This window comes from Ambystoma mexicanum, chromosome 14, assembly GCF_040938575.1.
Source record: "Ambystoma mexicanum isolate Mex_15411 chromosome 14, UKY_AmexF1_1, whole genome shotgun sequence".
Classification (NCBI taxonomy): Eukaryota; Metazoa; Chordata; class Amphibia; order Caudata; family Ambystomatidae; genus Ambystoma; species Ambystoma mexicanum.
The window spans coordinates 252,697,460-252,716,839 of record NC_090940.1 but is presented as its reverse complement, the minus strand read 5'-3'; positions in this window follow the sequence as shown (position 1 = coordinate 252,716,839).

Here is a 19,380-nt window from a genome sequence, read left to right as displayed (position 1 = left end):
ATCCAAGACCACTGGCGACCCCCAGCCAGAGGGGCAGAGGGCCACCAGCTTCAGTCAGAAGGAAGTTGGTGTCCTGGTGGAGCATGTCCTGAGGCATTATGATGCCCTCTTCGGATCATCACGCGCTGACAAGGATGGACGGGATAGGATCTGGACGGATATCGTGACTGCCATCAACGTGGAGAGGGTGCCAGTCCGACTATTACATCATGTCAAGAAGCGCTGGGAGGACTTCAGGTCCAGGACCCTCAACAAGGCCCAGCGCCTCTTGAAGGCAGCGGATGCTAAGGGGTGCCGGGGCCACTTGTCGGAAGATCAGATGAGGGTCCTGGAACGCATATCCCCAGCACTCCACGTCCAGGTCCTTGAGAGGCAGACCCGTCTGGAGTCGAGCGGTAAGTGGCCAGGCATTTCTGTATGAGACAGGGCATGTTGCAGTGTGCTGGTTGTCTGATACTTGCCTGTATGTGTGACATAGGCCATGTACGTGTATGTGTGTGTGCAGGGACATCATGGTCATGCATGTGAGACCAGTAATGTGTGAAGCACACGGTTGGTGTATGTGTTTAAATGCTACATGGGGAGCCCTATGCAGAATGGACACATGAGAGCATGCCAGTCTCTGTTCCTGGACATGGGTGGGGGTGAGGGATGGATGATGATGCCATGTACATATATGGTTTCCAAATCTGTGTGTCTGACCTGCGTGTCTGTGACTTGTTAATGCCATGGATGCATGACACATGTCTGTGTTAATGTTCAGATCCACTGATGCAGCCTAGCTATCCTTGCATCCACTGTGTCTGAGGTGTACGAGTCCAGATGGATGAAAGTACGTGAAGTGTGTGAATGTGATAGGCATGACCCATGATGCATGTGAGTTCAAAAACAACATTGTATGTTTCAAGAGTCCCTTGGACATGTTTGCTTATGTCCATAGCATGCGCCATGCCTGTTACTGCATGTGTTTTGCCTGCACTGACCCATGTGTTGTGGAGGGACATGATGGAAGTGATCTTTGACAGTGCCACTCATCTGCTATTGCTTCCTGTCTAGGGGACCATTGTACAGTACCCTGATGCTTGTGTTCTATGTCTCCCTCTACACAGCGCAAAGTGAAGAAGAGGGCGGAGACAGCGCTGTGGATCAAAGCGGCGAGGATGCCCCCACGGCTGCAGCAGAAGAGGTGGGTGAGCCCCCGCAGGGGCTTGCAACGGTGGAAGACGGTGTGGAGCCATCCAGGTTGGTGGTTTCCACAGAGGAGGAGGAGGCCGCTACTGAGCCGCACATGGGGCCTGGTGGGGGCATCCCTGCTGGTGCAAGTGGTGCAGTCCAGGGGCAGGGGCAGGAGGCAGCACAGGTCACCGTGGAGGTGCCTGTCATTTGTCACTGTCCCTGACACTGTGACTGCACCACCATGCACCAGCAGGGATGCCCATCCCAGGCCCGTCCGCAAGTAGGGGGGATGTCCATGTCATCTGACTCCCCTCCACCTGCGGACGAGGGGACCCCTGGCCGTACGGAGAAGGTCCTGATTGGTGTCGCGTTGCGCACGGGTGTCATTCGTGATGAGGTGCGTGCTTCCCGGGGGGAGCACGCACGTCATTCGAAGAGCACAGTGCCAACTTGGCCCAGTTGGGAGCGGTCGTGGTCGGGGGTCTCGTACATGTGTCGGGCACTTTGGCGACCCTCTCCTCCTCTGTGGAGGCTATGCGCCAGTCGTTCTCCATGCCGTCTTCCGGCCCAGATGCCACCAGGGCCCCCTTCTCGACCTGCCCCGACCAATGCAGCCAACTCAGTGGGGATCACATCCCTGCCACAGTCGGGAGTCGGAGGTCCAGCAGGGGTGGACACACCAGCAACTGGACCCCAGCAGATGGAGGATGTGATGGCATCATCGGGCAGGGCACGTGCACGACGGCGTCGGTGAATTCCATTGTGCTGGCACAGGCAGTTGCGTCGGAGGCAGCGGCAGGCTCGACGTGGGAGGCATCATGGCTCGGGGTCATCAACATCAGGGGTGCAGGCATCGGCCGGAGGGCAGGAGAACCCTGGAATGGGAGTGGCTTCCGTGTGGGAGCGGTTGGGCCAGCAGATAGGTGTGGAGCGGCAGCGGGCAGAGGAGGAACGGCTCACAATGGTCAGGGCGGAGAACTCCATGCAGAGGGCGCTGAGGCGGGCTGAGTGCCTCGAGGGTTTTCGCAGGGAGTTGGAGCTGGACACTGCTTTATCCCTGCAAGACCTCAGGGCCAGGGAACATGCCCGCCTCCAAGCCATTGAACAGGAGTTCGATGATGCCCTGGCCCATGACAACATCCAGTGAGCCGTTGGACTACCCCGCTGCCCTTGTAAATAGTTATGTAGTTAGTGTTAGGTTTCCTTTGCTTTTTTCTTGATTTTGGACCTTTTGGACAATGGCCAACATTTTTGTATATAATTATTTTATTACATAGTATTTTTAGATAGGTTTCATTTCTTCAGTTGGGATCATGGACCCTGGATTGTTTATCTGTATATAGTTGACTGTTGGATTATGGTTTTTTTTTTATTTACCCATGGAGCAATGGTTTTTGGTTTTGTTTTTCCCTTGGATGCACTTTTTTGAACTGTGACTTTGGACAGCTTTCCTTTGGATTATGATTTGTGGTTTTTCATTATTTTACGGACATGCTGCTTTTTTGTTTTTAATTCCCATTGTCGTTTGTTTATTTTTAATCCCATTTATGTTTCTTTTAATACATTTTTTTCATCAAACTTCAATGTGTAGTATCATATCATTCACTTACACCCATTGTGTGTATGTGAGGGACATGTGTTCATTTATATACTTGCCATTGGGGTTGTATCATGTAATTGGCAATTCTGAGTGGGTAGTTGCAATACTTGGGTGGGTGTTTGGCATGTGGAGGCTGCCCATAAGGGCAAGGGATCTAGATTGTGATGACGTGTTGGCTGGGGTACATGTGTCAGGGCCTGCTGGCAGGTGCCTCGCAATGCTGGGGGATGGGGGTGCAGGGGGACATGAGTGGGACATGAGTGGGGGCCTGCTGGCAGGTGCCTCGCAATGCTGGGGGGTGGGAGAGCAGGGGGACATGAGTGGGATATGAGTGGGGGCCTGCTGGCAGGTGCCTCGCAATGCTGGGGGGTGGGGGTGCTGGGAGACATGTGTGGGGGCCTGGTGGAGGGTGCCCTGCATTGCTGGGGGGTGGGGGTGCTGGGAGACATGAGTCTGGGCCTGGTGGAGGGTGCCCCTAGATTCTGGGAGGTGGGGGTACTGGGAGACATGTGTGGGGGCCTGGTGGAGGGTGCCCTGCACTGCTGAGGGGTGGGGGTGCTGGGAGACATGAGTGTGGGCCTGGTGGAGGGTGCCCCTGGATGCTGGGGGGTGGGGGTGATGGGAGACATGTGTGGGGGCCTGGTGGAGGGTGCCCTGCACTGCTGGGGGGTGGGGGTGCTGGGAGACATGTGCGGGGGCCTGGTGGAGGGTGCCCATGACTGCTGGGGGTGGGGGTGCAGGGGGACATGAGTGTGACATGAGTGGGGGCCTGCTGGCAGGTGCCCCACAGTGCTGGGGGGTAGGTGTGCTGGGAGACATGTGTGGGGGCCTGCTGGAGGGTGCCCTGCACTGCTGGGGGTGGGGGTGCAGGGGGACATGAGTGGGACATGAGGGGGGCCTGCTGGCAGGTGCCCCACAGTGCTGGGGGGTGGGGGTGCAGGGGGACATGAGTTGGATATGAGTGGGGGCCTGCTGGAGGGTGCCCTGTACTGCTGGGGGTGGGGGTGCTGGGAGACATGTGTGGGGGCCTGGTGGAGGGTGCCCCTGACTGGTGGGGGGTGGGGGTGCAGGGGGACATGAGTGGGACATGAGTGGGGGCCTGCTGGCAGGTGCCCCAGAGTGCTGGGGGGTGGGGGTGCTGGGAGACATGTGTGGGGGCCTGGTGGAGGGTGCCCTGCACTGCTGGGGGGTGGGGGTGCAGGGGGACATGAGTGGGTGATGAGGGGGGGCCTGCTGGCAGGTGCCCCACAGTGCTGGGGGTGGGGGTGCTGAGGGACATGAGTTGGAAATGAGTGGGCACCTATTGGAGGGTGCCCTGCACTGCTGGGGGGTGGGGGTGCTGGGAGACATGTGTGGGGGCCTGGTGGAGGGTGCCCTGCACTGCTGGGGGGTGGGGGTGCTGGGAGACATGTGTGGGGGCCTGATGGAGGGTGCCCCTGACTGGTGGGGGGTGGGGTGCAGGGAGACAGGAGTGGGGGCCTGGTGGAGGGTGCCGTGCACTGCTGGGGGGGTGGGGGTGCTGGGAGACATGAGTGTGGGCCTGGTGGAGGGTGCCCCTGGATGCTGGGGGGTGGGGGTGCTATGAGACATTTGTGGGGGCCTGGTGGAGGGTGCCCTGCACTGCTGGGGGTGCTGGGAGACATGTGTGGGGGCCTGGTGGAGGGTGCCCTGCACTGCTGGGGGTGGCGGTGCTGGGAGACATGTGTGTGGGCCTGGTGGAGGGTGCCCCTGACTGGTGGGGGGGTGGGGGTGCAGGGAGACAGGAGCGGGGGCCTGGTGGAGGGTGCCCTGCACTGCTGGGGGGTGGGGGTGCTGGGAGACATGAGTGTGGGCCTGGTGGAGGGTGCCCCTGGATGCTGGGGGGTGGGGGTGCTGGGAGACATGTGTAGGGGCCTGGTGGAGGGTGCCCTGCACTGCTGGGGGGTGGGGGTGCTGGGAGACATGTGTGGGGGCCTGATGGAGGGTGCCCCTGACTGGTGGGGGGTGGGGGTGCAGGGAGACAGGAGTGGGGGCCTGGTGGAGGGTGCCCTGCACTGCTGGGGGGTGGGGGTGCTGGGAGACATGAGTGTGGGCCTGGTGGAGGGTGCCCCTGGATGCTGGGGGGTGGGGGTGCTGGGAGACATTTGTGGGGGCCTGGTGGAGGGTGCCCTGCACTGCTGGGTGTGCTGGGAGACATGTGTGGGGGCCTGGTGGAGGGTGCCCTGCACTGCTGGGGGGTGGCGGTGCTGGGAGACATGTGTGTGGGCCTGGTGGAGGGTGCCCCTGACTGGTGGGGGGGTGGGGGTGCAGGGAGACAGGAACGGGGGCCTGGTGGAGGGTGCCCTGCACTGCTGGGGGGTGGGGGTGCTGGGAGACATGAGGGTGGGCCTGGTGGAGGGTGCCCCTGGATGCTGGGGGGTGGGGGTGCTGGGAGACATGTGTAGGGGCCTGGTGGAGGGTGCCCTGCAGTGCTGGGGGGTGGGGGTGCTGGGAGACATGTGTGGGGGCCTGGTGGAGGGTGCCCTGCACTGCTGGGGGGTGGGGGTGCAGGGGGACATGAGTGGGACATGAGTGGGGGCCTGCTGGCAGGTGCCCCACAGTGCTGGGGGTGGGAGTGCAGGGGGACATGAGTTGGACATGAGTGGGGGCCTGGTGGATGGTGCCCTGCACTGCTGGGGGGTGGGGGTGCTGGGAGACATGTGTGGGGGCATGGCGGAGGGTGCCCTGCACTGCTGGGGTGTGGGGGTGCTGGGAGACATGCGTTGTTGATCAGTAGTGCAAGGTGACATGTGGCTTGGCTGGGGGGCATGCCCATGGTGGATGGGCTGCCTGCGGGACATGAGCAGGCGTGCAGGGTAGTCCCCCGTGGTGTGGGCTGCCTGCAGGGGCCGTGGAGGTTGTAGAGCGTACACCTGGGAGGACCCACACGGCCAATTCACGTGTAGTACTACCCGGAACCCCTGAAATACACGTACCCTGCTGAAATCGCGTGTGAGACTTCCCGCGCACCCCGAAATACACGTACCCAGGACATTCGCGTGTGAGACTTCCCGCGCACCCCAAAATACACGTACCCAGGACATTTGTGTGTGGAACTTCCCACGCACCCCTGAAATACACGTACCCTGCTGAATTTGCTTGTGAAACTTAGCGCACACCCCAGGAATACACGTACCCAGGACATTCGCGTGTGGAACTTCCCGCGCAACCCTGAAATACACGTACCCTGCTGAATTCGCTTGTGAAACTTCCCGCACACCCCAGGAATACACATACCCAGGACATTCGCGTGTGGAACTTCCCACGCACCCCTGAAATACACATACCCTGCTGAATTTGCGTGTGAAACTTCCCGCGCACCCCAAAATACACGTACACAAGACATTCACTTGTGGAACTTCCCGCACACTCCTGAAATACACGTAACCTGATGGAATCGCGTGTGGAACTTCCCGCGCACCCCTGAAATACACGTACCCTGCTGAATTTCCGTGTGAAACTTCACGCGCACCCCGAAATAAACGTACACAGGACATTCGCCTGAGAAACTTCCCACACACCCCAGGAATACACGTACCCAGGACAATCCGGTGTGAAACTTCCCACGCACCCCTGAAATACACGTACCCTGCTGAATTTGCGTGTGAAACTTCCTGCGCACCCCGAAATACACGTACAAGTACACATTCGCGTGTGGAACTTCCCGCGCACCCCTGAAATACACGTACACTGATGGAATCGCGTGTGAAACTTCCTGCGCACCCTTGAAATACACGTACCCTGCTGAATTCGGGTGTGAAACTTCCCGCGCACCCCTGAAATACACGTACCCTGCTGAATTTGCATGTGAAACTTCCCGCGCACCCCTGAAATACACGTACCCAGCTGAAATCGCGTGTGAAACTTCCCGCGCACCCCAGTAATACACGTACCCCGCTCGCACAGGGCCAATCGCGTTTGGAACTTCCCGCGCACCCCAGTAATACACGTACCCCACTCGCACAGGGCCAATTGCGTGTGAAACTTCCCGCGCACCCCAGTAATACAAGTACCCAGCTGAAATCGCGTGTGAAACTTCCCATGCACCCCAGTAATACACGTACCCAGCTGAAATTGCGTGTGAAACTTCCCGCGCACCCCAGTAATACACATACCCCGCTCGCACAGGGCCAATCGCGTGTGAAACTTCCCACGCACCCCAATAATACACGTACCCCTCTGGCACAGGGCCAATCGCGTGTGAAACTTCCCGCGCACCCCAGTAATACACGTACCCAGCTGAAATCAAGTGAGAAACTTCCCGCGCACCCCAGTGATACACGTACCCCGCCTGCCGTGCTGGCACAGGGTTAGCGCAGCCCTTTGCGCTGGATTGGGGATTTTGATGGCTTTTCCCTGCACAAGGGGCGTTCTTGGGGGCGTAACTGGCGCTGCTGCAGGGCTGCTGCGCCACTGTGCACCACGGCTGGTTTTGGTGGCTGGAATCCATGAATACGCTGTGCGCGGAAATGTATTTTAGCGCACGCAGCTGGCGCAGGGATTCGCACGCGCACACTGTGCGCCAGCCGCGTGCGCCACTTGTGCGCTGAATTCTATGAATTACCCCCTCAATGTCAACGTCTCCCAAATGGCAAGGCAAATGGGATTGCATATATAGGCAAAATTAATACAGCACATGGGAAAGAGGTATGATTAAGTATACATGGTAATGTGAAGTAGGCATAACACATTCTCAGCAATCACCTCTAACTCACACAAAGGAAGGCGTGTAAGTGACCTGCATACCTTATGTAAAATGCTGAAAGCAAATCCCACTTAGTTACTTTTAAGTAAGAATAGTTCCCTCCGATCAGCTTTACAGTAGTTTTTCACTCTATTAGCTTTTAGGGACAGAAAGCGTTTAGCAGAGCTCAAGTCCCGAGGTTGTTGGATGTCCTCCAGCCTCGGAGAGAGAGAGAAAAAAAAAACATGTGTTATTAGTTGGCAGACGGCGGACGCAATAGGGAACATTTCCAGGCTCTCGGTTTGTCGACATCTGATGCAGAACTCAGATTTCCAATTAAGCATCTGCGACATGTAGGACACATAACAAGTATAAGCATGAAGTAAAATATAGCAGTAGGAATTTAGGGCACTACAAACTGATTATGTTGGCCATGTCCAAAGGAAGGGGATGGTCCCCCACACAAAGTCCAATGTGTGGTAACCCTAAAGAGGAATGATTGGAAACAGATATGTGCTTTTATATTCGGGAGGTTTACATGCTCAGGTTGAAATCAACTTTGTTTCTCTGGGTGACTCCTACCTTTAAAGAAGCACGCAGCCCTGGTGTGGGCAGGAGACCATGATAGGTTGTGCACATGCTGAACATACCTGGGGATAGTGTGCGTGGTGGCCCGCCAACATGGCACAGAACAGGGACTTAATTTGGGGGTCGGCAGGGGTCTCCCTTGCTACACCTGTGGTCTCCCTTGCACCACTAAAAAAGAAAAAGAAAATCATTTTTTTTTTAAATTTAAAGTCCTGGGCTGTGGTCAGCGCCATGTGCCGCTTCGTTTCTGGAGTGGTTGGCTTTCTTGTTCAGGCCTCTTAAAAAATCAAAACGGGGGTTCCACAAGTGTAAAACTTTGAACAGTGACCCTAAAAAAGAAAGAATAGGAATAACAAATAATGGGCCTTATTCATGGGAGTGTTTTATAATGGCGCAATCCCATAGGAAAACGTTCCATGGAATTTTAAACAATAATTGCTAGACTCATTAAAGGTTTATTTCAGGCACACTTCAGGAGGTGGGTCACTCATTTAGTCTGTTCTTAAACACCTCAAGTTCATAATGCAGACAAAAACTTCCAAAAAGCATTTTGAGTAGAATAAGCATCCATTTTGGACTATGTATTTTGCTTTTCACAAGTTGCAATTATAGCATGTCTTTTTCTGTCCTTGTCTCTGTTATGACAATATAAAGGATGGGTTTCCCCTACTTCGCTGGCAGAGGGGAAGCAACTAACAGTAATAAACAAGGGTCAAACCAGCGGATAGAAAAATTAGTTTCACTCAAAAAGACATCGTCCCACCAAAAGAGAAGGGAAAGAACCCCCGTCCACCCCACAGATCACCTTACATGAAACAGAAAAAACTATAAAATATTGAATTAATTTATTTGAATTTAAATCTTTTAAAATGAGTATTAAATAGTTTAAAGCTCATGTACAATGTATAAAAATATAACATACAACTGTATATCATGAATAAAGTGCATAATGTGATAAGGTGCTAGTTTCAAGTATTGGCTGTTGCAAGAAACAACACATCACAGAGAGAGAGAAATCTCAATAATCCTAAATGTAGATGTGCAGGTGCCAGTACGGTTGACCCACACGAGAGAAGGGGATCTCTCGGATGAGAAAACCCTGGTCAACTGAACAAATCTAAACTGGAAAACCAATTCATGTACCAATGGAATTAAATCATAACAATAACAAGAAAAAATAATTCAATTGAGGCAGTCCAATTATATAACAAACATGAAACTGTAAAAAGTCATGAATCAAAGAAAATTAATCAAAAGAATATATGAAACACACACACTAAAATAAAGCCATAGGATGCCATACGTCGACTACTGGGGTGACATGCAAAAATAATAGACAATATAATAAGCATGACACCATTAGAAATAGTAGTTTCGATGGAAATAAACATCTAACTAAAATGCAAATGATGTCCATCTTCTTCAGGACGTAGCATTCCCGAGAACATATTCTTGGTAATTTATCTGTGTGTTTTATGAACATGCCCAGATTAAATGTTAAAAACTTTTACAATTAGCAATTAGACATTTTAAACATGTAAAAGGCAAGGATTGCACCTGAAATAAATTGTCAGGAAAAGAGAAAAAAGAAAAAACATATAATCAATAAAAAGTTAAAAACTGGTGATCTGTGAGTGTAACAAAGGGAACTTCTCCCATATCATTCGGTTCGAACATGTCAAGTGACTTTGGGGAGAAAATTAGATTACCATAATCTAAACCCTTTGGGGCTGGTCCCGGAAGCCTGTCTCAAAGTCTAGGAAATAACAACCGGCCACACCAAAAACAAATCTCAAATGAATTGGATCTAAAATGCAAGATATAAATGTAGAAATTGATTACTAAAATGGCCAAACATGGTCATTACATTTCTCCAGAATTGTAATAAAGCGAAGCAAGAGCGCCCAACTAGGTCAAAATAGCCTCTATTCCTTAAACAAATGTTAGGATAGTTAAAGAAGAAAAAAATAAATATATATACACAGAAAAGCCCTAACCAAAGGATACCCATAATCTAACACATGTCCAGTAACTAAGAGAGGGAATCTGAATGAAGGCATGCAACTCACCTTGGAACTGACTAGACCATCTCATCATTATCCAACCTAATGGTCTGTCTACAGTAGTGAAGGAATAAGGTAGTCACTCAGTCCTTAATCTGACCCCAAAATGGACCGTGGTTCAGTTTCTCAATCGATTCCCAAAATGCCAAGCCTCAGAATTCCAATGAGGACAAGAAGGGATCTAGTGAATGATCATAAAGGACAAAACACCAATAAGTCTCTTTAGGCATAGAGGCACAAACGATACATGCAAAACAATGTTGTCATCCATGTGCCATTTTAATCCTAGCCATAAGCATACTCTCTGTGTTCAAGTCCCTTTAAGAGTATTGGCACAGAAGATATAGAAGTCGGGCTCTCACTGGCTGTAGAAAACCAAAGTTAACAGGCCAGTGAAAAACGTGTTTTAACTCTGAATTAGTTTAAAACCTTAGATAAGGATGTGTGGAAAGTCATTGCCTAAAATGCCGCTAGTACGAAGTTCGAGGCAGCGACACGAGGCAAATGACGCAAAAAGTCCTCTCCCCACGTCCGTAGATAAACCAAATAGCCAAACTGCACACGCAACTGCAATTCGTCCAACTGTAGTGTCAAACGTGAACACAACAACTCGAATAGTGAGTAGAAACTAAAGAGTACCAAACGTGCTGAATTCAAGAAACCATAACATCTGCTTCCGCAGCGTTTAAGTCTTACCTGTTCTTCCGAACATTAACCACACTCGGACGGGAGAAGCCGGAAACGCCGTACTTCCGTCTTAAAGACACGTCCAGGACTGAATACACACGCGGAGCGTGTCACTAGGGATGTGTGACGTCACGAAACGTGGAAATGCTAGACTGTTAACTAAACCTGAAAAAGGCACTGATAAAATCAGCGAACCGCCGACATACACCGCGGAGCAGAGAGCAGCAATGGTATCTCTGCGGTCGCTGCATCTGTTTGCTCGCTCCGCCCATGATGAACGTCACAGGCGTCCATAGAAACGGAACAAAAACGTGCGGTCTCCAGGAAAGGACAAAATCACAAAAAAGTGCAAAATAAACAAGCACTTTCTTTTTAGAAATAAAGACAACGAAAGCAAAGAGATCTCTGAATCCGAAAGAAACGGATCAGGATTGGGAACGGGAAGGAAAAGAAAATACCAACCAAGTATTAAAACCTGGAGTGAAATACAAGAGAAAAGGAAATTCGGACTAAAATTGAGAATTTAAGAAAACATGCGGGGACATACAGGCGCCAGAGCCGGGAGAACTACCTCTCAAGAGCAAGTCAAACCAAAGTCAAACCAAAACCAAAGTCACATGACATGTTCGAACCTAATGATATGGGAGAAGTTCCCTTTGTTGGACTCACAGATCACCAGTTTTTAACTTTTTATTGATTATATGTTTTTTCTTTTTTCTCTTTTCCTGACATTTTATTTCAGGTGCAATCCTTGCCTTTTACATGTTTAAAATGTCTAATTGCTAATTGTAAAAGTTTTTAACATTTAATCTGGACATGTTCATAAAAGACACAGATGAATTTCCAAGAATATGTTCACGGGAATGCTACGTCCTGAAGAAGATGGAAATCATCTGCATTTTAGTTAGATGTTTATTTCCATCGAAACTACTATTTCTAATGGTGTCATGCTTATTATATTGTTTATTATTTTTGCATGTCACCCCAGTAGTCGACGTATGGCATCCTATGGCTTTATTTTAGTGCGTGTGTTTCATATATTCTTTTGATTCATTTTCTTTGATTCATGACTTTTTACAGTTTCATGTTTTTTATATAATTGGACTGCCTCAATTGAATTATTTTTTCTTGTTATTGTTATGATTTAATTCCATTGGTACATTAATTGGTTTTCCAGTTTAGATTTGTTCAGTTGACCAGGGTTTTCTCATCCGAGAGATCCCCATCTCTCGTGTGGGTCAACCGTACTGGCACCTGCACATCTACATTTAGGATTATTGAGATTTCTCTCTCTGTGATTTGTTATTTCTTGCAGCAGCCAATACTTGAAACTAGCACCTTTTCACATTATACACTTTATTCATGATATACAGTTGTACGTTATTTTTTTGTACATTATACATGAGCTTTAACAATTCTGCGGTTGACTGGGCATCACTTCTAGTTCTAGATGGAGGTCTGTCCTCAATCGCCTCACTGTCACTATCTCATGGCTGGTAAAATAGTGGTCTGAACCTGGTTGATTTCTCAATTCATACAATGCCAATGGTAGACAATGCTTCAATTTGGCTATTCTTTCCTTAAGCAATTCAGCCTCTACCATCTGGTAAGTCAGTCTTAAATCTTGAATTAGACACCATGACCCTCCTTTTGATTTCTTAATTGGATAGACTTTGGTATTACACGGTGACTCTGACATTACTAAGATACCTTGTTCCATCATGGCAGATATTGTTTTAAAAATACCTTCGTCCACCTCTTGAGACATAGGATAATGTTGTTCTCAAGGTAAAATTGCTCCTGGTTTCAGTTTAATTTTGACTTCTCCAACCCCTTTCAATAGGCCCACGTCATACGGGCCTATGGTCCATAATAAATTTGGCATTTTTGCCATGTCTTCATCAAAATACTCAGGACGTTTCCCTACTACCATCATTCACTGAGGGACCTCTCGTCTGATGGCTTTTACCCAGTAAGTAATATCCAGTTCTAGCTCAAATAATACTTCATCATTGGCCGGGTGATCACCAAACATATCCTCATCAGTGACATCAGTTAATCTGTAACCTTCTCCTATGACAATTACTGCGTGCCATCGTCTGCCGTAATAATAAACTCCGTCGAGCATAGCTAGTTCTCCCCGTACTATAGCCACTTCAATATCTAAAAGAAAGACTTGTCCTTCCTCTTCATCCATAGGTATCATTGGCCTGAATAAAATTTAATCGGGAATCCTCACAGTTTTCCCCACTAATCATGGCAACCAAGTTAACAAAATGCACACTCCATAGAGAAAGACTTTTCGTTCTAGTGGTATGGCTCGCATTGCCTTTTGTTCTGTAAATGCCTTAATAATTTCACATACGTTTAAATAATGCATTCCTGGCGTCGAACACACTATGCCCTCATTAGTAAATGAAATTTTCATATTCAACTTAGTCATTAAATCTCTACCTAAAATATTGACAGGTGTCTGCCTTGAATATAATAACAGTGCAGACATGTCACACTCTCCTATAGAGATCAGCAAGTTGTCAGTAAACAAAACTCAACTTGTAGCTCCTATGAAACCTTGAGTATTCATGGCATTTCCAGACATAGAAATTGTCCCCTCTCGTATACATGAGTGTGTTGCCCAGGGGCGTTGCTAGGGGGGGCTCAGGGGGCTATAGCCCCTGATCTTTTGGTTGTAGCCCCGGATAGAATCTCAGGAGCTACAGCCAAAAGACTAGCTAGCCCCCAGTCCCAACAGTTCTGACATCAGCTTAGCCCCGGGTCTTTTCCAGACCTAGCAACTCTCCTGGTGTTGCCCCTGTGTCTACTAAAAATGAAAATGATTTGCCCCCTTTATTGACGTCAACCCTGGGATCCTCTTGAGGATTAGGCATCAATGATAGTACTGAACACATCAAGTGTCCCAGTGAGCTGTCCTACTGTGGATATAGTCACATCCCTTTACCTGTGAAGGGGTTCCCTTCATTGACAGTGACACCCCCTATCCTAGGAGTCATTAACTGTCCTGTATATGTGCTCTGCTTTATCTGCATGGGTGACTGCTTTGACTGCCTTTTTGGTGGGTTTACTGCTGTCTGCTGTGTTTGAAAGCCTTGCTGCACTCTCAGCGTTGTTGGTTGCTGTGCTGTCTGATCCTAAACAAACACATCTCCATTCTGCTGTGAGTATGCAGGCGGGTTTGAAGTATGCCCTCTTGAGAACTGCCCATTTTTCACATATCCCTGACTTCTACACATGCGAGCAATGTGCCCTGACATGCCACACGTTCAATATATAGGAGGACGTAATCTAACTTGCCCCTCCTGTATGTTGAAACCCACCTTGATTATTCAGGAAGCCTCTGTCCCAAAAGCCTCCTCTTCCTCTTGGAATACATCCATTATTTCCTTGATCAAACTGGCTTTGGTTATTCATTTGCGGCATGTTTGCTACTTGTTGTAAACTTGGTTCCTCCCCACTAGTGAACATTGCCCCTTCAATGGCATACTTAGATAACTTTTTCTGTACTAATTTTGCTTCTTCACCCTTTCTAGCATCGTCCTTCTTTCAGTTTTTCTCCTGCACAAGCCTACAATCATTCACAATGGTCAGCTGTATTTCCGACCATGGTTTTGCCTCCATGCCTACTAGCTTCTTGAGCCGTTTCTGTACTGCTTCTGGCAGCCCTTGGCACAATATATGATAAAACACAGGGATATATTTCCCCCGAGCTTCTCTTGTCTCAATGGCCCATGCCTCTTGGAAATTCTGAGTGTAAACAAGAGGATCATCCCCTTCCTGCATCTTTTTTGTGTCATTATAGCTCCAATATCAGACGTGTCTGAATATAATACTCTAAGCACTTTCCAGACTGCCGCTTTACAGTTATTGAACGGTGCTCATCATGAGTAGTGTTAACTATAGTAACACCAGAATACCCTTCTCTCACCCAAATATCATCAGCTCTTTCTCCAAGAATGGCAATAAGAAGACCCTTAATGTCCCCTATAGCTAACATGTTTCCCCCAGTCTCCAACTTATGTATCCACTTCCCAGCACTAGAAGTTAAACTTGGGAGTTTTCCCCTCAAATTATCCTTGTGCAATTGTGGCCACGGTATATACTGCGGCCTGTCGCCACCCTTTTCTAGTAAAGGAAACTGAGAAATTCCCAACTCGCATTCATCTCCCTCAGTTAATATTTCCAAACCAGGGACAGTGGTTCGGCATTTCCTTCTTCCTGGCAACGATCGTGACCTGCTCACATATGGTAGCGAATCTCCCCTCTAACCATGGGAATGCCTTCTAGGTCGATCCAGCCGCATCAAGGACCTTGACGCCCGAGAGATAGGTAGGCCTGGATCCGACCATCTAACTTCCTTATCCATAGAAAAACATCCATCAAACCTACCTGCGTTATCTTCCTTTCCCCCACGGATGACTTCCGCATGTTCATCTGACATCTCCTGTCCCCAACTGTGTAACATCTTTCCTCTTCATCTCTATCCAGAGTCAGTCTATCTAAAGACAGCTCTTTAGGCTTACAGCTACATGAGGCTCCCTCTTTCTCATACAGCTGCGTACTCTCAAGTCAGTTGTTCCTGCCCTTCCCTTTCAAATCTTTCTTTGCCCTTATCTCAAGATAGACTTTATCCATTGCATCCCCAAGACTCCTAGCGTCAAACTCATCCTCCAGATTTACACCAGACGGACCTGGTAATGGCTCTTGTGTGGGGAAAAATGCTTCTAAATCTTCCCCTGTTCCAGGATCCATTACTTATTTTCTAGGAGATCAATGTTGCATGCTCACTGCCTTCTCTTTCGTTCTATGTTGTCATCAATTTCTCTATGCTGTATTGCTTCCTCTCGTGCTTTTGCCTCCTCTTTTTTTTTCATTTCTGTTCTCTCATTCGCCCTTCGTATCTCCTCATCTCTTCATCTGTGTATCCGTTTCTCCCTTAATCTTTGTTCCTCTTGTTCTTCTAATGTTTTTTCTATCTTTTCTCGTTCCGTAATTGCCCTCCGTCTGTTGTCATGTTTCTTCTGTTCTTCCACCTTTTCCCTTTCTCATTGTTGCTCATCTTGGTACAGTTGTTCCCGTCTCTGCCTATCCTTTCTTTTTACCCTTTCCTCTATCAGATGCTCTTCTGTTTCTCTATTTCTTTTATCTTGCTCGTCAAAATCTTCTATTTGCCTTACGTCATCGATGCTCTTACCATTGAGTTTGAGCAAAATCTGACCTCCCATCCATTCATTTTGTAAAAGCACTACCTCATCAGCCTTATCCTTTTCCCCTTTCTATCTTTTTAACTCTCATCCTACATCTAAGGGTATACTTGGTTGATCACTTATCACGTCTCTCCTTGTCCTTCGGGACCTTAGAGATTAAATTTCTCTCAGTATTTTTGTCCAGGCCCTCGTCGGTGCAGGCAACTCATATGCTGGGTTATTGTACCCCACTGCTGCCTTGAGCTCCCTTAGTGGGTACAGTCCTTCATCCTTCTTCCTATCACCATCTGGTTCAGGCACGGCGGGTGGATCAAAGGCTTGTTACCCCCCTCTGTGCATACATTAAGTATACAATTTATAGGAGGCGGCTCTTCTCTTTCCTCCTGGTACATTAGCTTGCTAGTGGTTTGTCTAACTTTTTTCCTGTATACGCAGCTTGCAAATTTGTTGTCGTATACTGCAAAACCACTTTCAATAATGATCCCCCTTGTGGCCACAGCATAAACATTTTATCTGCCGTTCCCTTAAGCCATTCCGTATTATACTCTCTAAGCGTGGGTGCATGCTTCGGAAGCTTTTTACACAAGTGCGTAAGCGGAGTAGTATCCTCCATTGTTGACTCGTCAGACTTGACGGTCAATACTCACCCGTTACTCTTTGCAATTATTTTCAAACAGATATTTAAAAAAAAAAAAACAATATGAGGTGGCACCAATCATTGCAGGCTCCAAACACTTTATATCATGCTTATCTTTTATTAGATCTGTTTTCACTGTACTCCATCAATTAAATTCTAATAAATAAATAATCAACTTTTTTAACTCTCGTTTTTCCTTTCCACATTGACCAATTCTTCCATTTTTTCATCACCTTTACACAATCACATGAAACAAACAAACAAACAAACAAACAAACAAACAGACATACTCAACCGGTCACATATATCAGCCTATATTTCAAGACTCAACCTCTTCACTCCTAAAAAATTGTCCAGTTGAGTTTGATCTTCCCTCTTTAAACTGTTCTTTAAAACAAGTTTGTCTCCTACGTCACGCAAAAAAGGGCTCTAGGGAATAGATCCAGCTGACATTCTTAAAAACTCAGGAAACTGGGTGTCTCCCACTATGACGCTCTTCGTCTCACAGGGTTTGTTGCTTGACGCTTGTTGTCTCAAGTCAACCTTCTTAAATTACTCAACGCACTTATTGTCACGAGTCAATTATCCCCATTAAACTCGACATTCATTGTCTCGAGTTGACCATCCCTTCCAACCCACTGCTACTCATTTGTCTCTTCCCTTACTGTCTTCCCTTACTGCCCATGCACACTTTTTGCCAACTCAGTTTGTACTCACCATTTGTGTTATTTTCTTTTCAGCTCTCGACCCTCGGGATCGTCCGCCTCTTTCATTCGCCTTTCATTTGATCAGCTTCCCATAGATGCCAGGAGGGGTTTGTGACTGAAAACAGGGGACCTGTCTGCCCTAGCTTGCAAGCATTTGTGTATATTCCAATGTGCTAGTGAGGGCGTCCGATATTGCCGGGATCCTCAAAGCTTACTTATCTCGATAGACTTTTAACCATCCTCTCTCTGCTACCACGTGAATTGGAGAACTTCCAGCCCTTTAAGAGAAGGTAGCAATACTCTGAGATGAATGGGGATGCAGAGATTACTCAAAACATCAATAATCAAAATGACTCAGAAAGTAGGCAGAAAGATAACTGTTATAATGTCAATTATCTAAAACAGGGAGTCCATGAATGTTATCCGACATATCACAGCAAGATCTCAATGAACTTCACAAAAAAACACTTTTATACTATAATCTTGTCATAGGTGATGTACAACATGCGTATTACTAACGTCATCCTACGTGGCAAATTACAAAACCTACTAGCAAGTGTGATTGGGTCTAAGGGAATATCTTCGTATTTGTCCCATACTGGTCTAATGGGCGTGAAATAGGTGATAGGTTTCTTAACATTAGGTGGGGCAGCTAAGCCCTTCCCTCAAAACAGATCATTCCGAACGTGACTAAGTACACAAAGTCCCATTGGTTACTTAACTACAGGGCTCTTAATCGTGCAGCCCTCTATCATTGGCTGATTTCTAACCTCCGTCAGCCCTCCTCCACTAATGCTAACAGCATGCAAGCCACACTGCCAGGTGCTTGGCGATCTGGTCATGACCTTAGCTTCTCACTAATTAGAACATCATCCATCATCACCTTAGTGGTCTGCTGTCAATTAAGCCCTTTAAACTTGTCCTTGAAAATGGACAGCGGAGTAGAGATATACTCCTTTCTCGTGCACAGGTGTGACCATCATTCTCGTCCAACTTCCTCCTTCCACGTGACTGAAGACCACAAAATCGAGCTAAGTCATATTAAAAATATTATTTTCCAATGAGCCTCTGACGTCTTCTTTGTTCTTATTCACGCCTTCAGAACAGGTGGTTCATTCCTTCACAGACTGCAACTAATTCCTGTTCCTTCCAGCCGAATACGACCTTGGCTTCTTGGCTCATTCAACCTAGCCTTTCTGGAATTTGCCTGTAATTCATTTATTTTCTAACTGCGACACATTTGGAAAAGAAAGTTGTTCCTTCTTTTGGTCCGGCTCTGCTATACCGCGTGGTGGAAGACTCCATTCCTTAATCATACTATATATATATATATTGGGCGCTTGCCACAATCTATTTTACTATGAAGCTAGCCTCATGAAAACTTTGGTCTGCTTGTGTTACTTTGCATCTGTACACGTGCACATTGACTTTCATAATTTAATCGTTTCTTCAGCATGAGCCTATTCATCTTTAGCCCAAGATGTTGCTGATTTTTGATACTTTCTTGATGCCTAATAGAATTTCCACCACTCTTGTCTCTGCATCTCCTCTATGTACGTCGACTCGACTCTTGCATGACATCACCAATCTGCTCTCTTATGCATTCATCCTTTTCCTTCTGGGTTTTCATTCAAATAGCCATCAAACCATCTTGGATACAGGTATGGTTTTCTCAATCGGAACCTTGCCTCCAGGATTCTCTTGGGTATGGGCACTTCCCCTGGTATTGCTCGAGTTTCACACTCTGGTAACCAAAATATAGGAAATATAGGCGAGGTGGTTGAATTGGGGGTACTTAGCTCCTTCTCTACACTTGTAACCATAACGCCCCTTTAACAAAGTTTTTTTCTCTAAATTTCATAGGTTTTTATTAGTGCAATTTTACCATAACGACCATTTAACAAAGTTTTGTCAGTGAATTTGATAGTTTTTTACCAGTGCACCCTTAATTTGCTACACATTCCTTCCATTATACTTACCCCCAATGTAGCAGCTGTA